General features: G+C 38.3%; 1 protein-coding gene across 9 annotated transcripts in view; it reads left to right on the forward strand.

The window, feature by feature from the left end:
- LOC133608884 (protein mono-ADP-ribosyltransferase PARP6) overlaps positions 1 to 21,361 on the forward strand; it is a 101,622-nt gene that overhangs the window by 3,832 nt on the left and 76,429 nt on the right. The window contains exon 1 of one of the 9 annotated variants that reach the window (XM_061964498.2): positions 10,514 to 10,731. The exons of 7 other annotated variants lie outside the window; for them this stretch is intronic. The gene's annotated coding sequence lies outside the window, so the exon portion shown is untranslated. Of the gene's footprint in view, positions 1 to 10,513; positions 10,732 to 15,277; positions 15,315 to 21,361 lie in introns of those variants that run through there. One more of the 9 variants, XM_061964496.2, reaches the window with a different exon arrangement.

The raw sequence follows: 21,361 nt of genomic DNA on the forward strand, positions 1-21,361 counted from the left end.
ATAAAACAAACAACAAACAAAAGAAAAACCAAGTGAATAATCTAATTGTGCGTGCGTGTCTGATTAGTTGTCAACCACTGTTTCAGTGCAGTTTTCAGTGTCTGTTAAAAACTATTTGTTGAATCAACACATGATGGCCTTTAGCGAAGAAAAATCCACAAATCAGCCGCACCATTGAATAAGCAACAGGTTTCAACGAAAAAAAAGTAGAGGCATATAGTCCAAAAAATACGGTACCTACAGAACTGGAGCCCATTTCCCTGTGTTGACAGTGTGGAAAAAGACATGAACAAGTCATTTTTAATTGCATGTTTTTGTTGCCCTGGTCCATGATTACTTCAACACTGATATGGGTAACATGAGCAAATAGGCAATATAAGACAATCGCCTTTTTAAGACAAATCCTTATGATTTCTCATGCTCTTTCAGCATTTTCCTCAAACATCTCAAGGAAAACATCGGTAGAAGAGGGCGCAAAATAGATTACTTGCGGCTTACCTTTTTTTTTTTTTTTTTTGATCACCGTTCTGTACTTGTGTCCCAGTTTTTCCTAGTCTTTACCACCTCGAGGGTTCTCTGATTTTCAGGATCACATTTGACTTGAGTTTTCATTATTTACAATTACAGTATTGCAACGATTGCTTCAAATTACACTCCTCCTACTTGGTCCGTCCCATTTTGCCTGAGTCAATTTGATTGGAGAGGTCCATACTTTCCTCATATTCCCATCATTTGGAAATGTATGCAGGCTGACCCCTTCTTTAGTCGTATAGCTACAACCTGCAACAATGCAGACATACTGTATTTTATCATTTTTTCAAATGTTGTGCAAAAAAAACCCATAAAGTTAAAGTTAAAGTACCACTGATAGTCACACACACACTAGGTGTGGTGAAATTACCCTCTGCATTTGACCCATCCCCTTGTTCCACACCCTGGGAGGTGAGGGGAGCAGTGAGCAGCGGCGGTGGCCGCGCTCGGGAATCATTTAGTGATTCAACCCCCAATTCCAACCATGATTTGGGATGAAGATGCCACCAAAACGCACACCACACAATATGAAATTGCTACCAGTCTTCTGTAGGTGACGTCAACAGTTAAAGTACCAATGATTGTCACACACACACAAGGTGTGGCGAAATCATTCTCTGCATTTGACCCATCACCCTTAATCACCCCCTGGGAGGTGAGGGGAGCAGTGAGCAACAGCGGTGGCCGCGCCCGGGAATCATTTTTGGTGATTTAACCCCCAATTCCAACCCTTGATGCTGAGTGCCAAGCAGGGAGGTAATGGGTCCCATTTTTATGGTCTTTGGTATGACTCAGCCGGGGTTTGAACTCACAACCTACCGATCTCAGGGCGGACGCTCTAACCACTAATCCACTGAGTAGTAGCGCCAAAATGTGGGCAGGCTGATGCAGGCCTGCCCACATTTTGGCGCTTAAAGTGGGGATTCAAAAATGTGCAGAAAATTATTAGAAAACAAGCCTAAAATTACTACCGTGTCTATTTTGGGGGGACTTTTACCTATAGATGTAATTTTTTAAGTTTTGAATATGAAATAAGTCCCAATTTTGTCAGCATTAGAGGGACCATTTAAGAGCAAGTGCTAGCAGCTAACGTTAGCATTCAAATCGTCTAGTCTTTCTTGTACTATAACACCCCTTGTTGAGTCAGTTTGTTTTTTTGTTGAGTTACCGTATTTTTCGGAGTATAAGTCGCACCGGAGTATAAGTCGCACCTGCCGAAAATGCATAATAAAGAAGGAAAAAAACATATATAAATCGCACTGGAGCCCGGCCAAACTATGAAAAAAACTGCGACTTATAGTCCGAAAAATACGGTAAGTGTTTTTAGTGCTCGTTTAACTGAGCTTTAGTGTTAGCAGCTAACATTAGCAGTGGACTAACCTTTCTTTTTATTCTCCTAACACGTCTTGTTGAGGCTGATTCTTGTCAGGTGTGCGAAAAAAGCCAAAGAAAAAGCAAAACACACCAAAATAATTGTTTGATGCCATATTATGAATCATATATTTCATATCAATTTCTCTCTTCTCTTGACACGCCTTGAGGCTGTAGCCACATTTGGACGCCGACTTTGATAACTACGGATTATCGGCCTTCTTTTATCGGTATCGGCCGAAATATATATATATATTTTTTTACAGAAATACATCAGCAGAAACGATATACAGCACAGGCCAAAAGTTTGGACACACCTTCTCCTCATTCAATGCGTTTTCTTTATTTTCATGACTATTTACATTGTAGATTGTCACTGAAGGCATCAAAATTATGAATGAACACATGTGGAGTTATGTACTTAACAAAAAAGGTGAAATAACTGAAAACATGTTTTATATTCTAGTTTCTTCAAAATAGCCACCCTATGCTCTGATTACTGCTTCGCACGCTCTTGGCATTCTCTCGATGAGCTTCAAGCACACCTGCGAAGTGAAACCCATTTCAGGTGACTACCTCTTGAAGCTCATCGAGAGAATGCCAAGAGTGTGCAAAAAAAGTAATCAGAGCAAAGGGTGGCTATTTTGAAGAAACTAGAATGTAAAACATGTTTTCAGTTATTTCACCTCTTTTTGTTAAGTGCATAACTCCACATGTGTTCAGTTATAGTTTTGATGCCTTCAGTTACAATCTACAATGTAAATAGTCATGAAAATAAAGAAAACCCATTGAAAGAGAAGGTATGTCCAAACTTTTGGCCTGTACTGTGTATATATATTTATATGATACCAGTATCTAGTATTAAATAAAATAAAAAATAGCGATAAGTAGAGAGTAAAACAGTAATAATAATCATTGTTCCCTTCTGATCGCTTACAACAAGTCTCCTCTGTTTACAAGAATTTGTCAGAACATCCATTTTTTTTGCAGGGAATTCCAGTTTTTGGCCTTCTCTCCGAGATTTTTCCTCCCAATGTGTGTGTTTCCGGTAAGCCTCCGTTCGTAACACTCACTGCGTGCATGGACTCATTAAAGGAGCAAGTTTGTATTCATGTTCAGTGATTCAATTAAATAACGCGACAGAAATGGATAAATATGAAGATAATAATAATACATTTTATTTGGTATAGCGCTTTTCAGAGCACTCAAAGACGCTTCACAGGATAAACAAATTTAAATATAAAACAGTTCAAAGTAATAATATGAAATAAAATAAATATAAAAGCAGTACATTGTAAAATACATAATAATACTGGGATTTTACAAGACAGGACATTACAAGACACAGAACACTAATCACTGGTTAAAGGGGAACAGTATCACAATTTCAGAAGGGTTAAAACCATTAAAAATCAGTTCCCAGTGGCTTATTTTATTTTTCGAAGTTTTTTTCCAAATTTTACCCATCACGCAATATCCCTAAAAAAAGCTTCAAAGTGCCTGATTTTAACCATCGTTATATACACCCGTCCATTTTCCTGTGACGTCACACAGTGATGCCAATACGAACAAACATGGCGCATAGAACAGCAAGATATAGCGACATTAGCTCGGATTCAGACTCGGATTTCAGCGGCTTAAGCGATTCAACAGATTACGCATGTATTGAAACGGATGGTTGTAGTGTGGAGGCAGGTAGCGAAAACGAAATTGAAGAAGAAACTGAAGCTATTGAGCCATATCGGTTTGAACCGTATGCAAGCGAAACCGACGAAAACGACACGACACGGGAGAAAGCGAGGACGAATTCGGCGATCGCCTTCTAACTGTCATGTCTGTGTGATCATGTTTTGTTTTAGTAATGTTCGGTTTAAATTTTTGACTTTTTGTGCACTTTTGTTTTGTTTTGTCACCATAGCAACCATTAGTTTTCACCTGTCACGTCACGCACCTGTTTCACGTTTTGACTCACACACACCTGTCACCAATCATGTCACTGTTATTTAAGCATACCTTGTTCATCACTCGTCCTGCCTGCATTGTCGTCATGTCACTCCGGTTTATGTCTCGTTTTGACAAAGTAAGTTTCCATGTCCATGTCCTAGTTTTTGTTAATTAGTAGCTTCATATGTTTTAGGCACACTTGCCTTTTTTTTTTGGTTGTATCTTTGTGTTTTGTGGTAGTGACTGTTTAATGTCAATAAATCCAAGCCTACCTTCACGCTGTCATCCGGAGCCGTCTATTTTGCGTTGGAAGAACAATCCCCGCAGCTAGCTGCGACCCCCACTTGACACTAACCAACGATTGGTATGTGTTTGTTTGGCATTAAAGGAAACTAACAACTATGAACTAGGTTTACAGCATATGAAATACATTTGGCAACAACATGCACTTTGAGAGTGCAGACAGCCCAGTTTTCATCAATTAAAATATTCTGTAGACATACCCTCATCCGCTCTTTTTTCCTGAAAGCTGATCTGTCCAGTCCAGTTGGAAATGCATCTGCTTTGAGTGTCGCAGGATATCTACACATTCTTGCCATCTCTGTCGTAGCATAGCTTTCGTCGGTAAAGTGTGCGGAAGAAACGTCCAATTTCTTGCCACTTTCGCATCTTTGGGCCACTGGTGCAACTTGAATCCGTCCCTGTTCGTGTTGTTACACCCTCCGACAACACACCGACGAGGCGTGATGTCTCCAAGGTACGGAAAACAGTCGAAAAAACGGAAAATAACAGAGCTGATTTGACTCGGTGTTTGAGAAAATGGCGGATTGCTTCCCGATGTGACGTCCCGTTGTGACGTCATCGCTCCGAGAGCGAATAATAGAAAGGTGTTTAATTCGCCAAAATTCACCCATTTAGAGTTCGGAAATCGGTTAAAAAATATATGGTCTTTTTTCTGCAACATCAAGGTATATATTGACGCTTACATAGGTCTGGTGATAATGTTCCCCTTTAAAAGCAGATCTGAAGAGGTGTGTTTTGAGAAGGCTTTTGAAAGTAGGAAGGTCTGAGCAGTCACGAATGGGTTTGGGAAGAAAGATGACAAGAAATATATATCTGCCAAAAATCCACACTTTGTTTAAATTGGCAAATTTGAGGCTAATATAAAATGTAACGAAGAGCAAGCAGCAGGAAGAAATTGTCAGCCGGCTTGAAAAATGTCTCACCTATAAACTACATGAAGGATGCCAGAATTACTTTTATCTAAATTGTTGGCATATTTATAAATCATATATTTCATATCAATCATACCATTTAAACATAATTGATGTAATGTGTGTTACACACTGAGAACAGGAAGTGAACATATGTGTGAGTCATTGATATGAAGTGAAAAAGGTGTAGGCTAAAAATAAGCTTCGCTTCCTCCTAATCCTTTTCAGACATGTTGTAAGGAGAAATTAAAAATATGTAAAATATGTGATGTATCACATTGAAACTGTATATATCTTAAAAATAAATTTCAACCTACCAACTAACCGATATTTCAGGGTTCCTCAGGAGCAAACCTTACAATAGAATATAATAGAATAGAAAGTACTTTATTGATCCTTGGGGGAAATTCAGCAACTGCTTTAACATTGATTAGCTTGCAAGTTTTTGTAATGTAGAAAAATCCCATATTTAAGCCTCGTCCAGCTCTTTTATTCAAGTTTAGCTAAATTTTATTGCAAATGAATATCGGCTCGAATTATCGGCCATCGGCCTCCTTGACTACTAATAATCGGTATCGGCCCTGAAAAAAACATATTAGTCGATCTCTATGCAGAACTGTGATGCCTGTCAATCAGTTAGGACAATGTCTGCTGCATTGTTGAAAGTGGTCAGTAGTGATGGGTCCGGCAACACCGATGCATCGGCGCATGCGTCGAGCTCATAGAGCAAAACCCTGTGTCGGTGCGCGTACCGCTTTTAGAAAGTCACGTGACCGATCATGAGCTGTTTCGGTCATGTGACCAATACGCGAACTGTGTCGCACTGACGCCTCCTCTGTGCCCTGTGAGTGGGTCTTTTCTACAGCCGGAGAAATAATAACTAAGAAGAGAAATCGTCTAAAATTTAATACGTTGGAAAAACTGGGTTTTTTTTAATAAAAATGTGTAAAAAAATATAAAAATAAAAATTCCCAGTCCACAAGCATCCTCATTCACAACACGTTCTCTTAGATTTCCATGTTATGATACATGTTCACATTATTTCTTGACTGGGACGGCGTGGCGCAGTGGAAGAGTGGCCGTGCGCGACCCGAGGGTCCCTGGTTCAATCCCCACCTAGTACCAACCTCGTCATGTCCGTTGTGTCCTGAACAAGACACTTCACCCTTGCTCCTGATGGGTGCTGGTTAGCGCCTTGCATGGCAGCTCCCTCCATCAGTGTGTGAATGGGTAAATGTGGAAGTAGTGTCAAAGCGCTTTGAGTACCTTGAAGGTAGAAAAGCGCTATACAAGTACAACCCATTTATCATTTATTTATTTATTATGACTGTATCTAAAAAAGATAAAAATATATCTTTATTTAAATGAAGATATTAAATAATCCTAAATGAAATACAATGACTTGGTTTATGTTATTGTATATACTAGGTCATAAAATCAGTGTCAGTTGAGTCGGTCCATAGGTTGCCTGTAGGGATTTTTAATGTCCAGCAGATGTCAGTATTTAGTGACACAGTATTGACACAGTATCAATACAGTTTTGCAATGTGTCGAAACGCTTCATGACGCCTCATGAGCTAAATAATATTGTTTGATATTTTACGGTAATGTGTCAATAATTTCACACATAAGTCGATCCTGAGTATAAGTCACACCCCCAGCCAAACTATGAAAAAAACTGCGACTTATAGTCCGAAAAATACGGTAGTTAATTTTCTACCACTTGTCCTTAATAATGTTGACAAAATCATAGAATGATAAATGACACAATATGTTACTGCATATGTCAGCAGACTAAATTAGGAGTCTTTGTTTGCTTACTTACTACTAAAAGACAAGTTGTCTTGTACGTTCACTATTTCATTTAAGGACAAACTTGCAGTAAGAAACATATGTTTAATGTACCGTAAGATTTTTTGTTCAAATAAAGCCACTGATGCAATTTTTGTGGTCCCCTTTATTTAGAAAAGTATCGAAAAATATCAATAATATTGGTATCGGGACAACACTACAGCCTACCATCCAGCATTAAATGGCGCAGCTGAAAGATCGGTGCAGACAGTAAAGGCAGCACGAAAGAAACAAGTTTTGGTAGACAAAGCTCAGCACAGGACATTGTCACTGCAACTGACTGGCTGACTTCCTGCCGCTGTGCAGACGGACGCCACATTCAGTGACAGGAGCGTCGCCGGCCGAGTTGTTCTTAAAGGGGAACATTATCACAATTTCAGAATGGTTAAAACCATTAAAAATCAGTTCCCAGTGGCTTATTATATTTTTAGAAGTTTTTTTCAAAATTTTACCCATCACGCAATATCCCTAAAAAAAGCTTCAAAGTGCCTGATTTTAACCATCGTTATATACACCCGTCCATTTTCCTGTGACGTCACATAGTGAAGCCAACACAAACAAACATGGCGGAAAGAACAGCAAGCTATAGCAACATTAGCTCGGATTCAGACTCGGATTTCAGCGGCTTAAGCGATTCAACAGATTACGAATGTATTGAAACGGATGGTTGTAGTGTGGAGGCAGGTAGCGAAAACGAAATCGAAGAAGAAACTGAAGCTATTGAGCCATATCGGTTTGAACCGTATGCAAGCGAAACCGATGAAAACGACACGACAGCCAGCGACACGGGAGAAAGCAAGGACAGATTCGGCGATCGCCTTCTAACCAACGATTGGTATGTGTTTGTTTGGCATTAAAGGAAACTAACAACTATGAACTAGGTTTACAGCACATGAAATACATTTGGCAACAACATGCATTTTGAGAGCACAGACAGCCCAATTTTCATCAATTAATATATTCTGTAGACATACCCTCATCCGCGCTCTTTTCCTGAAAGCTGATCTGTCCAGTTTTGGAGTTCATGTCAGCAGGCCAGGGAAACTAGGGTCGATATTCTTCTCTTGATCATCTTGGGACGGTGTGAGCCAAGACATCCAGGGGGTTTAGCTCGCTCGTCTGCGGGAACAAACTGCCGCCATTGCTTGCCGTGCTAGCGAGGTCCTTTGTCCCTGAATTGCTCACACACTCCGGCAGATTCAATGGGGGTCTGGCGGCAGATTTCTTTGACTTTATCGTTGGAAATGCATCTGCTTTGAGTGTCGCAGGATATCCACACATTCTTGCCATCTCTGTCGTAGCATAGCTTTCGTCGGTAAAGTGTGCAGAACAAACGTCCAATTTCTTGCCACTTTCGCATCTTTGGGCCACTGGTGCAACTTGAATCCGTCCCTGTTCGTGTTGTTACACCCTCCGACAACACACCGACGAGGCATGATGTCTCCAAGGTACGGAAAACAGTCGAAAAAACGGAAAATAACAGAGCTGATTTGACTCGGTGTTTGAGAAAATGGCGTCATCGCTCCGAGAGCGAATATTAGAAAGGCGTTTAATTCGCCAAAATTCACCCATTTAGAGTTCGGAAATCGGTTAAAAAAATATATGGTCTTTTTTCTGCAATATCAATGTATATATTGACGCTTACATAGGTCTGGTGATAATGTTCCCCTTTAAAGAGTCAGTTGAGAACTAGATTTACTTCGCTCAAGCCCAGTTAGCGAGAACTGTGGAAAGTAAACAACACAAACAAAAGACGTCCCATAACAAGACAGCTTGCTGCCAGGGGATCAGGCGCGTGTCAGAAACTTCCGTGGAGGAAAGCGTTAAAGCAACCATTACTTACTTACCTCATCAACGATGGTGGAAAAGTGCGCTCCAGGCATTTGACTCTCTGCTGTACTCCCGGGAGACTGAAACACCACATCAGCGTGCCAGTGACGATTTGGCACTGATGAGTGACATCTTTGGCCACCCATCTACCAAACCCTGCAGCGACATTAACCCAAATGAACAGCAAGTCTACGCCGAGGCTGACTCACACTCCAGAGGCACTGACCCTCGACCCCACCTCGGAGCTGGTAAAACCACCGCCGGGCCCTGCACAATGCACTTCATCACAGAGTGCGGATCAACCCAGAGATCATCTAACTACGCCTGTCAAGCCCTGCAGTCCTGCCTTTACGCCGTTATCCATGACGTGTGTGCATGAAACATGTTTCACTGCGAGAGTGGCATAGGTCCCAAATCCAAAAAAACCCTAGAATAATCCCTTGGATTTGGTTTGCAATGGTGGAAGAGTCGGACCTCTCCATTGTTAATATAGAGGACTTTGGGGGTAAATAATGAAGAGATATTACATTTGTCATGTCTCGCCAGTCATTAAGCTATTGCTGTCATGTTGCTTAGAGAGAAACAAATGTAAGCAAAAGCACATTGAAATGAAAATATTCCAAATATGATACCTGAATAGTCCATCCATCTATTTTCTACGGCTTGTCCCTTACGGGGTCGTAAAATATTAAATGTATTTATTTAGGCATGAGGTGAGAATTGCTGAATACTTGACTGTTCTGTTATTCATTGCTATTGGAAACAGAATAAAAACATGGAATTTATATTTAAACGGGGCAATATATATATATATATATATATATATATATATATATATATATATATATATATATATATATATATATATATATATATATACAGTACAGGCCAAACATTTGGACACACCTTCTCATTCAATGTGTTTTCTTTATTTTCATGACTATTTACATTGTAGATTGTCACTGAAGGCATCAAAACTATGAATGAACACATGTGGAGTTATGCACTTAACAAAAAAAAGGAGAAGCAACTGAAAACATGTTTTGTATTCTAGTTTCTTCAAAATAGCCAACCTTTGCTCCGATTACATTTTCGCGCACTCTTGGCATTCTCTCGATGAGCTTCAAGAGGTAGTCACCTGAAATGGTTTTCACTTCACAGGTGTGCTTGAAGCTCATCAAGAGAATGCCAAAAGTGTGCAAAGCAGTAATCAGAGCAAAGGGTGGCTATTTTGAAGAAACTAGAATATAAAACATGTTTTCAGTTATTTCACCTTTTTTTGTGAAGTATATAACTCCACATGTGTTCATTCATAGTTTTAAAGCGTTCAGTGACAATCTACAATGTAAATAGTCATAAAAATAAAGAAAATGCATTGAATGAGGAGAAGGTGTCCAAACTTTTTGCCTGTACTGTACGTATGTATATATATATACTGGCTGTCGCGCGTTCTTTCTGACATCACTTCCTGTGTGGGGCACGGTCTTTCTGACTTCACTTCCTCTCCGAACTCAGTTTGTAAACCATCAATGAGTCCATACAAAGCTAAGAGCCGGAGATTCAAGAAATACACTACGCACTTACCCATGTAAAAAATTATCCAAGGAGGGTTACCTTTAACGGTGGTTTAGTGTGGCTGACACAATGCTTCGGCTAAATAATTATTCGTTTAAGGGGTTATCCGGCTTAGTGTAGACATAGCCTAAGGTTCTAAAGCCAAAGGGGGAGGGTTAAGAAGAAGGGGAAAGGGTGAGAATTCGGATTGAGCCTCAGTGAAGAGTTTGAGCTAGAAAAGCCGCTTTGCTGTGCTGTTCCAAGCGTTCAAAATGGCGAGATAGGAAAGGGCTCTTACAGAGTCTTGAAAGAAGTGGTTCTTGAAAGGTAAAAAAGTTGGTAAAATTACGAAAGCGTGTCAAGGGAAACATGCCGCTTTCATCTTGTGGAGTACAGTCAGACCATACTCGTGTCAGCAGCGATCACTTCGTAAAAGGTTTGTTTGAACATTTGCTTAAGAAACTTTCTGAGATGCAATCAAGTTTATTATTTCCTACATAGGTAGTGTTTGAGAGCAGAACTAATAACGTAAAGTAAGGACAAGGGATCGTGTTAGTTTGTGTACTTTTAAGTTATGCCTAAATATAACTACTAAGACCTTTGATTGTGGAAATAAAACATGTTAAGTCCTATTAATAAATATTGCGATTGTTGGTCCAATCTACCTTATTTTCGTTGTCTATTTTCATTGCAAAAAAAAAAAGCTTTCGTTGCTGTTGTGCAGGAAAGCCAAGTGATTGACCACAATTGTTAATGTCAATCAAATACGTTACTTACCGATGCACGTATAAGTCCAACATTGTTTTTCACGGATTTAAACTTAATTTGTGGACCTCTGCAGATGTAGAGATATGTGCCGCCAATCTTTTCTACTTTAAATCCTTGACAGTTTCAAAGGAAGTGTGGTTGAGCAGTAACTTGAACAGATGTCTTTGGTCATGAATAGTTTAAATCTTTAGAAAAGTATTTTTTTAAGAGTCTATAAATCCCTTCCATCCCATTTCAATATTTTCTAATGATAGCTTGTATACTTGCCTCGAAACCTTTCAAAATAGGCCCAAATCTGCACTGATGCATGCAAATAAACATTAGTCATTCACCTAAAACCCTGAAGTGCTTCAAGATGATTGCAACCGAGCAATCACCGAGCAATAGAGGATTTTGGGGGTATTTAGAGGGGAACTGCACATTTTTTTTTAAATTTTGCCTATCGTTCACAATCATAATGAGAGACATGACGACAGATGGATGTTTTATGCATTCTAAATAAAAGTCTGCTTACAGCGGACCAAATGGGAGATCCTTTATTCCACCCATAAAATCCAATCACCAACTATTTAAAAACGCCATAAATACTGCATTTACATTTCGTGACTTGAGAATTAACCAAGTATCAGTGATGTTGTGTTGTTGTTATAAACGCTAACGCAGACAAACTATTTATAGCAGCGTTGTGATCACAAGCCTGTGTACATGATCGACTGGTGAGGTGTTTCCTCGCTTCCATACTTCCTGGAAGTTTATTGTAGATCATAAATCAAGCATCTCACCTGGACAGAAGAAGTCTGAGGATGTATTCCAACAAGTTGGTACACTTCGACAAAGAATGACACAAAACAACTTTGCCCCATCGTAGCAGTCGGCATCTTAATGACAGTAGACCTTGTGCAGTAAGGGAAGTTGTATTATGTTTGTTGGCTCTCATGAAGTCTGTAGTGAGTAATAATCAGTAATGAAGAAAAAAAAAAAGCAAACATGTTGACGCGTTTTTGAATATAATGTGCCACATATGCTTAAAATGATCAAAATACGTAAATATATATAATGTTATTATAAGTGTGGCCACTACTACATTACATATATACTTACATCATGTGTATAAAACCTCAATGGAGGTGTTTGGATGTGGAATAGAGCAGCTCTCATGGGCTCTATTGTGTCATGTCAGTGTTGATCATGTTTTTGTTTGGCCATGTGCTGTTTGTTTTTTGGACACTTTCTAAGTTCCTGGTTGTTCACTCCCTTGTTTTGTTTCCATAGCAACCCATTAGTTTTCACCTGTCATGTCACGCACCTGTTTCACGTTTTGAGTCACGCACCTGTTTTTAATCATGTCTGTGTTATTTAAGCTTTTCATTTTCTGTTGGTCAGCCTGGCGACATCACATTTATGCTCTGCACACTTTATGATCACTCTTTTTCATGTCATGTTCACAGTTCCATGCCAAGTAAGTTTTTGTTTCTTGTTCACAGTTTTCCGCCTTTGTGCGCGCCTTTTGTTTTCATAGCCAAGTTGTTTAACCTCCGCTGTGAGCGCCTTTTGTTTATATCTTTTTGAGTTTAAATATTAAACATGTACTCACGTCTTGCCCGCGCCAATTTTCCGTTACCTTTCGGAAAAACAAAACCCAAGGACCAAGTCTTGACATATTGTAAGCACACTTTTGATTGCATTTATTAAATATTTAAAGAATGCAAAAAAACTAACCGACACCATCCATCGATTAGTGAACGATAGGCAAAATTCTAAAAAAAAAGTGCATATATTGCATATGTTATGTCCAGCTGTTTATTAAGTTATTACTATAAGCACATTGAAATGAAGATATTGTAAATGTGAAACCTAAATAGCAGGGGTGTAAAAAATAATCAATACAAACCGATAATCGATTTTAACTTTAGAGATATGAATACATTGAAAGAGTTTACAAACAATGTACCCCCAAATATAAAATCTCAAGTGAGGTAAATGTTTGCATTCTTTTTTTTTAGAAAGAATGGCCAGTTGGATAAAAGTATGGCCATTTATAACGTTTGGATAGCAGCGATACAGTAGCGGCAGCACGACTAATCTGAGCACACACCTGTTGTGATGACATCAAGACACTCAAGCCAGCGATGACAGAGCTAAGGATGTTAATGCAGACCTACCAACTGGCAAGACAAGGACACTGTTTTGAAAGACTTCTAGCTCCAACTTAGCCATAACTCTGCAAGGTAATCACAACTATCTCATTGTGCTGAAGATAAAGACCTAGTTGCAGAGCTGCCAAGCCTCACACTTTGAGTGTGAGAGTCACACAATTTAACCCTTTTTCACGCCACACACCACACTGGACATTTCTCACACTCTTTCACTACTCTATTTATTTTTTCATAATAATAAACTTGTTTCCTCGTGCTGATCACATACCAATCCATAAATTGTTGTGCCTAAATCTAGGCAACCACGGAAGGCACCAAGCAATGTAAACCAATCAGAAACAACGTAAGGCGGGTCTTTGCGTCTTTAATTTTTCACACACACACACACACACACACACACACACACACACACACACACACACACACACACACACACACACACACGCACGCACACACACACACACACACACACACACACACACACACACACACACACACACACACACACACACACACACACATTATTGTATTGGTTACCTTCTTGAGACCACCAAAAAATGCCTACTTCTTTAGGACCACTATTTCTAGATATATAAAGATTTGTATTTATAACATTAATAATATATACATAGTATGCAAATATAAAAAAGGTAAGCTTTTAATTCATTTTAATTTATTTTTTATTTTTTGTTTGTTATCGCTTTTTAATCTTCATTATTTACTTCAAGTTATTACAGTATGTCTCTATATACATATTTATTTTATTTGTGTTACTCATGTTGGCACATTTCAATTTCTTACACACACTTGTTATGACATATGTTGGCCAGAGGGGGAGGACTTCAAATTTTTTCACACACTTGTTATTTCATATGTTGACAAGAGGGGGAGCACTTTTAAAACCGACACACAGTCAATTTGAAAAATCCCTCCTATTTGGGTCCACCCTAATTTTGATCGATTTCACCACCAGGGGTGAAAATGAGACATTCCTTATTAGATGCAATGGTTTTCTTTATTGGGACCATGCTATGTCCTCATATGGAAGGTACTTTTCCTTGTTGATGTCTCCATAAGGGTGGGAATACAAGAACACACACACAACACCAACTATTTTTATAATCGATTTTAATCGATTTAATCGATTAGTTGTTGCAGCCCTAATATATATATATACATGTATATATATATATATATATATATATATATATATATATATATATATATATATATATATATTGTATAGTTATAATGTATATATACATATATATATATATATATATATATATATATATATATATATATATATGTATCATCATCATCATCATCATCTTCACCCTCTGCATACCGTTATCAGTAGCCAGAGGAGCCTGTTCAGTGCTAGACTGCTTCATCCCAAGTGCACTAATAGACTAAAAGACTCCTTTGTCCCAAACGCCATTAGACTGTACAACTCCTCTGTGGGGGGCAGGGCAATACTTTTTCATAACATGGTCACTACTGCCTAGTTTCTCTTGTTATATTCTTATTTTACTGTTAGATTTTTATTCTCATTGTTGCTTTTTATTTTTATTCTATTGTAATATTTTTGTATTTTGTTTCCATTTATACCCCCATTATTTACTTTTTTACTTTTTAAATTCGATCTCAATTTTGTACACTCCTGCTGGAATTTAAATTTTCCTGAGGGAACTCTCCTGAAGTAATCAATAAAGTACTATCTATCCATCTATATATGTGTGTGTGTGTATATATATATATATATATATATATATATATATATATATATATATATATATATATATATATATATATATACACATATATATATATATATATACACATATATATATATATATAAAGTGAAGAGTTTGAGCAGAAAATGGCCGCTTTGCTGTGCTGTTCCAAGCGTTCAAATGGGGAGACAGGAATGAGCTTTTTATAGAGTTTTGGAAAAAGTAGTTCATAAAGGGAATAAGGCCAGCAAAAATTATAAAAGCGCATCCAAGGGAAATGGCTTTCAAAACATGTCGCTTTCATCTTGGGGTGTGCAGTCTGACCACACTCGTGCTGTGCAGCGATCGTTTCGCAAAAGGTTTGTTTGAACATTTAATTTATTTGAGAAACTTTCCGTGATGCAATCTTTTTATCCTTTACTACATAGTTAGTTTTTGAGAGCAAAACTATTAGCGTAAAATTGCATTCGTTTGTTTGTGTTCTTTTAAGTTATGCCTCGATATAATTACGGAGCCCTTTATCTGTGAAAATAAACTCACTTCATGTTAACTCAATCTACCGTATTTTCAATGTCAATTTTCATAACAGGAACTAAAACTTTATTTGCGACCCCGAAAGGGACAAGCGGTAGAAAATGGATGGGATGGGATGGATGTTGTGCAGGAAAGTCAAGTGCTTTGTTCGACATGGATGACCACACTGCATCAAGAAAATATCATCAATAGTATTAATAAACTCGATGAATAAATCTCTCGTAGGCTCAACATTATACTGAAACTTGAAATGGCTAGATATTGTTGGAAACCAAACATTTCTGAACAACAGGGAAATCATAGCTAAATAATGAGACAACATATGAACTTTACACCATTAAAACTGCAGACATGAATTGTAGATGACAGCCAAATATTTGTGGCAGGAAATTAACTGCAAAAACGATAATTTTTCTCATTAGCATCACAATCAAATACTTTACTTAGAAATGCACGGATAAGTCCAACATTGCCTTTCACGGATTAATGCTTAATTCGCGGAGTTCTCTAGATGTAAAGACATGATGTCCCTCCAGTCTTTTCTACTTTAAATCCTTGTGAGTGTCGAAGGAAGTGCAGTCGAGCAGTGACAGGAAGAGTCCACTCTAGTCATAATGAATGGTTTAATTCAAGGGCGTTACAAGCTATTGTTTTAAAGGCCTGCTGAAACCCACTACTACCGACCACGCAGTCTGATAGTTTATATATCAATGATGGAATCTTAACATTGCAACACATGCCAATACGGCCGGGTTAGCTTACTAAAGTGCAATTTTAAATTTCGCGCGAAATATCCTGCTCAAAACGTCTCGGTATGATGACGCCTGCAAGTGACATCACGGATTGTAGAGGACATTTTGGGACAGCATGGTGGCCAGCTATTAAGTCGTCTGTTTTCATCGCAAAATTCCACAGTATTCTGGACATCTGTGTTGGTGAATCTTTTGCAATTTGTTCAATGAACAATGGAGAAAAAAGAAAGCTGTAGGTGGGAAGCGGTGTATTGCGGCAGGTGTTGTGCCGGATAACGCACCCCCGCCGTAGAATGCACCCCCTGACTGCTGTGCGGATAACACAGCCGGTGTTTCATTGTTTACATTCCCGAAAGATGACAGTCAAGCTTTACCATTGGCCTGTGGAGAACTGGGACAACAGAGACTTTTACCAGGAAGACTTTGAGTTGGATGCGCAGACGCGGTACCGTGAGTACGCATGCAGCTGCGGCTTCCAAACATTTGATCTCTTGCCTATACGTGCGTGCCGCTATGTGCATGTCACGTACGTAACTTTGGGGACTTTGGGGAAATATATGTGCTGTATGAACTTTGGGGAGGTGAACGGTAGTTTGGGCTGTGGGATTGAGTGTGTTGTGCAGGTGTTTGAGTTGTATTGGCGGGTTATATGGACGGGAGGGGGGAGGTGTTTGTTATGCGGGATTAATTTGTGGCATATTAAATATAAGCCTGGTTGTGTTGTGGCTAATAGAGTATATATATGTCTTGTGTTTATTTACTGTTTTAGTCATTCCCAGCTGAATATCAGGTCCCACCCGCCACTCACAGCATCTTCCCTATCTGAATCGCTCCCACTGCCCTCTAGTCCTTCACTCTCACTTTCCTCATCTACAAATCTTTCATCCTCGCTCAAATTAATGGGGAAATCGTTGCTTTCTCGGTCCGAATCGCTCTCGCTGCTGGTGGCCATGATTGTAAACAGGGCCGGCCCGTGGCATAGGCCGTATAGGCAAATGCTAAGGGCGCCGTCCATCAGGGGGCGCCATGCCAGTGCCACAAATGTTGGAGAAAAAAAAAAAAAAAAAAAGTTGTTACTATTATTTCTAAATACAAAAAATAATCTCACGTTAATTAAAATGCAAAGTAAAGCCTATTTAATAGAAATATTATTTGTTACAACATTACGCCCCCCCTCCTCCCCCCGCACGGTGCGCCCCCTCCCTTTACGTATCATCAGAGGTGGGTAGAGTAGCCAGAAATTGTACTCAAGTAAGAGTACTGTTACTTTAGAGATTTATTACTCAAGTAAAAGTAAGGAGTAGTCACCCAAATATTTACTTGAGTAAAAGTAAAAAGTATGTTGTGAAAAAACTACTCAAGTACTGAGTAACTGATGAGTAACATACACACTCATATCATATATATATATATATATATATATATATATATATATATATATATATATACATACATACATATACATTGATATATACAGTATATAATTTATAAGTATTTATTTTGCTGTTTTTGTTTACATGTTAAAGGTGTTTTAATGAATATACATGCATGTTTAACATATAGATTCCTTTCTTTAATGAAGACAAGAATATAAGTTGGTGTATTACCTGATTCTGATGACTTGCGTTGATTGTAATCAGACAGTCGTGATGATAACGTCCACGTTTTCAAATGGAGGAGAAGAAAAGTTTCTCCTTTCTGTCTAATACCACATGAAAGTGGTGGGTTTTTGGCATCCTATTTGTCCAGCTTCCATATTTGTTTTTATACACTTTACAAGAAATATATTGGCGTCAAACTCCGTAGCTTGCTAGCTTGTTTACGCTGGCTTTCGGAGACTCTTGTTTTGAAAGCGCAAGCGCGATGGAGCGGCACTTTTATTGTGAAGACAGGAACGTCCTCATGTGCGGTCAGTCTTGAGGCTTTTGACGGTACGGTTGAAATAAAACAAGTATCTTTTTTCCTTCACACTTTTGATTGATTGATTGGAACTTTTATTAGTAGATTGCACAGTACAGTACATATTCCGTACAATTGACCACTAAATGGTAACACCCCAATAAGTTTTTCAACTTGTTTAAGTCAGGTCATGTGACCACCTGGCTCTGTTTGATTGGTCCAACGTCACCAGTGACTGCATCTGATTGGTGGAACGAAGTGAAACGTCACCAGTAAGGCAGGCACTTTGAAAGTCTGTCTGACAGACCAAAACAAACAAAGCGTGCATTAACAGATCGATAAAAATTAGTAGCGAGTAGCGAGCTGAATGTAGATAAAAGTAGCGGAGTAAAAGTAGCGTTCCTTCTCTATAAATATACTTAAGTAAAAGTAAAAGTATGTTGCATTAAAACTACTCTTAGAAGTACAATTTATCCCAAAAGTTACTCAAGTAGATGTAACGGAGTAAATGTAGCGCGTTACTACCCACCTCTGCGTATCATGACTCTTTTTGGACGTCACCACATCAAAAAATCAACACAAGATGTCAAAACGGCCAAAACTGTCAGGTGCCCAGGGAAGAAAAAAGAGAAAAGAAGAGGAGAAACGAGAAAAGACAGAGGTAGCAGGTAGGTAACGTTAGCCTACATGAAATTATTTGTCTGTTACAGAATGTGATAGTAACCTGGCTTTTTAGCATTAAGCTAATGTTACATGATTCGGCAATTGCTAATCAATAAATAGCTAGTTCTGTTTTAACGTCGGGTTAATATTGTGGAGGGGGCTAAATTGTTATGGAAAATAATAATGTAACGTTAGGTAATTACAGTACTCCCACCTTACATTCCTCAGGGACATTTGTATTAGATCTTTTAAGCAGGTGTTTTTTGTTTACATTATTGCCTTCTGGTTAGCTAATGTTTTCCCTGCAGGTAATAGTCACATTTCCACCCCTTTATATATTAGGTATAGTTGTAAGTAAAAAAAAAAGGTCAAAGACAAAGCTATTCGGGTTCTTGTGAGTATATACACTTCACTGCCGGGGGGGGGGGGGGGGGGCTGGGTTGGGGGGGGGGGCACCTAAAATCTTGCCTAGGGCGCCAGATTGATTAGGGCCGGGCCTGATTGTAAACAATGTGCAGATGTGAGGAGCTCCACAACCTGTGACGTCACGCTACTGGTCTGCTACTTCCGGTACAGGCAAGGCTTTTTTTATCAGCGACCAAAAGTTTCGAACTTTATCGTCGATGTTCTCTACTAAATCTTTTCAGCAAAAATATGGCAATATCGCGAAATGATCAAGTATGACACATAGAATGGACCTGCTATCCCTACTCAGTGGCCTAGTGGTTAGAGTGTCCGTCCTGAGATCGGTAGGTTGGGAGTTCAAATCCCGGCCGAGTCATACCAAAGACTATAAAAATGGGACCCATTACCTCCCTGCTTGGCACTCAGCATCAAGGGTTGGAATTGGGGGTTAAATCACCAAAATGATTCCCGGGCGCAGCCACCGCTGCTGCCCACTGCTCCCCTCACCTCCCAGGGGGTGATCAAGGGTGATGGGTCAAATGCAGAGAATAATTTCGCCACACCTAGTGTGTGTGTGACAATCATTGGTACTTTAACTTTAACTTTAACTTTAACTTTAAATAAGAAAATCACATTTCAGTAGGCCTTTAACTGCCCGCGGCACATTTAAAAAAAAAATAGTATAACGAAAAAGAAAACAACTGAAATAAATGCAAACAGGTGTAACGAACAAGAAAATGTTGCAATATTGACATTAATAACACAAAAGCTGCCACGTCAGTTTTTTACTTTAAAACTGTCACTGCTCAAAAAATAATAAAAACTTTTAATCGACAAATAGATCTAAAGTAAAAATAATACTTATTTGTATATGACCTATTCTTAACACTTTTATGGGGCATTTTGGACCCCTATGAACCCCAAGAATTGTAGTCCGTATGGGCCGCAGCGGTACTCAGTTGTAATACATTTGTCCACCACTTGTGGCAGTAATGACAATATCAAACAAGTCTGGAGCTAAAGTCATAGAGAAGTTTCTTAAGCGCAAAAAATTATGACTAAGGTGGTGAAGCTGTATTTTCATTTGCACTTCAATTTTATCGACAGTTTAGTTAAGAAACATTTTCATTATTAATGTTGTTTATTTATATTAGCACAACATAATTGTTTGTAATTGTATTTTTCGTCAGATATTAATGAGTCTTTACTTATGCAGTATAGTTGGTTAGTACTTGTCTTTTTAATCAGCCTGACTTAAGCCTAAGATTTATATGTTGAATAAAGAATACTCTTTATGATTAACACATGCTTTCATATCATTTGACAAGGTTGTAAACTGTAAGTAGGTCAGATATAATTATTGAATACAATTAAAATCAACAGTAAGATGACAAGTTCAGTGTGAAATTTGAGTGGGCGCCTTTGTGGTCAAAAAGGTTAAGAAACCCTGTCTTAATGCAGTGGTTGTCAAATGGGGGTACGCGTACCCCTGGGGGTACTTGAAAGTATGCCAAGGGGTACGTGAGTTTTTTTTTAAATATTATAAAAATAGCAACAGTTCAAAAATCATTTATGAATATATTTATTGAATAATACTTCAACAAAATACAAATGTAAGTTCATAAACTGAACATCAAATCAAGTAGGCTATTCCATTCATTACAATGCAACAATGCAACAATGCAATATTCAGTGTTAACAGCTAGATTTTTTGTGGACATGTTCCATAAATATTGATGTTAAAGATTTCTTTTTTTGTGAAGAAATGTTTAGAATTAAGTTCATGAATACAGATGGATCTCTATTACAATCCCCAAAGAGGGCACTTTAGGTTGATTATTACTTCTAAATCTTTATTTATAATTGAATCACTTGTTTATTTTTCAACAAGTTTTTAGTTATTTTTATATCTTTTCTTCCAAATAGTTCAAGTGAGCAATATTTTGCACTGTTATACAATTTAATAAATCAGAAACTGATGACATAGTGCTTATTCATCTCTTTTTTTCAACCAAAAATGCTTTGCTCTGATTAGGGGGTACTTGAATTAAAAAAATGTTCACAGGGGGTACATCACTGAAAAAAGGTTGAGAACCACTGTCTTAATGGATAATAAAAAAAAATTAAAAAAAGCGACTTGATTCTTTACCATC

Source organism: Nerophis lumbriciformis, linkage group LG06, assembly GCF_033978685.3.
Source record: "Nerophis lumbriciformis linkage group LG06, RoL_Nlum_v2.1, whole genome shotgun sequence".
Classification (NCBI taxonomy): Eukaryota; Metazoa; Chordata; class Actinopteri; order Syngnathiformes; family Syngnathidae; genus Nerophis; species Nerophis lumbriciformis.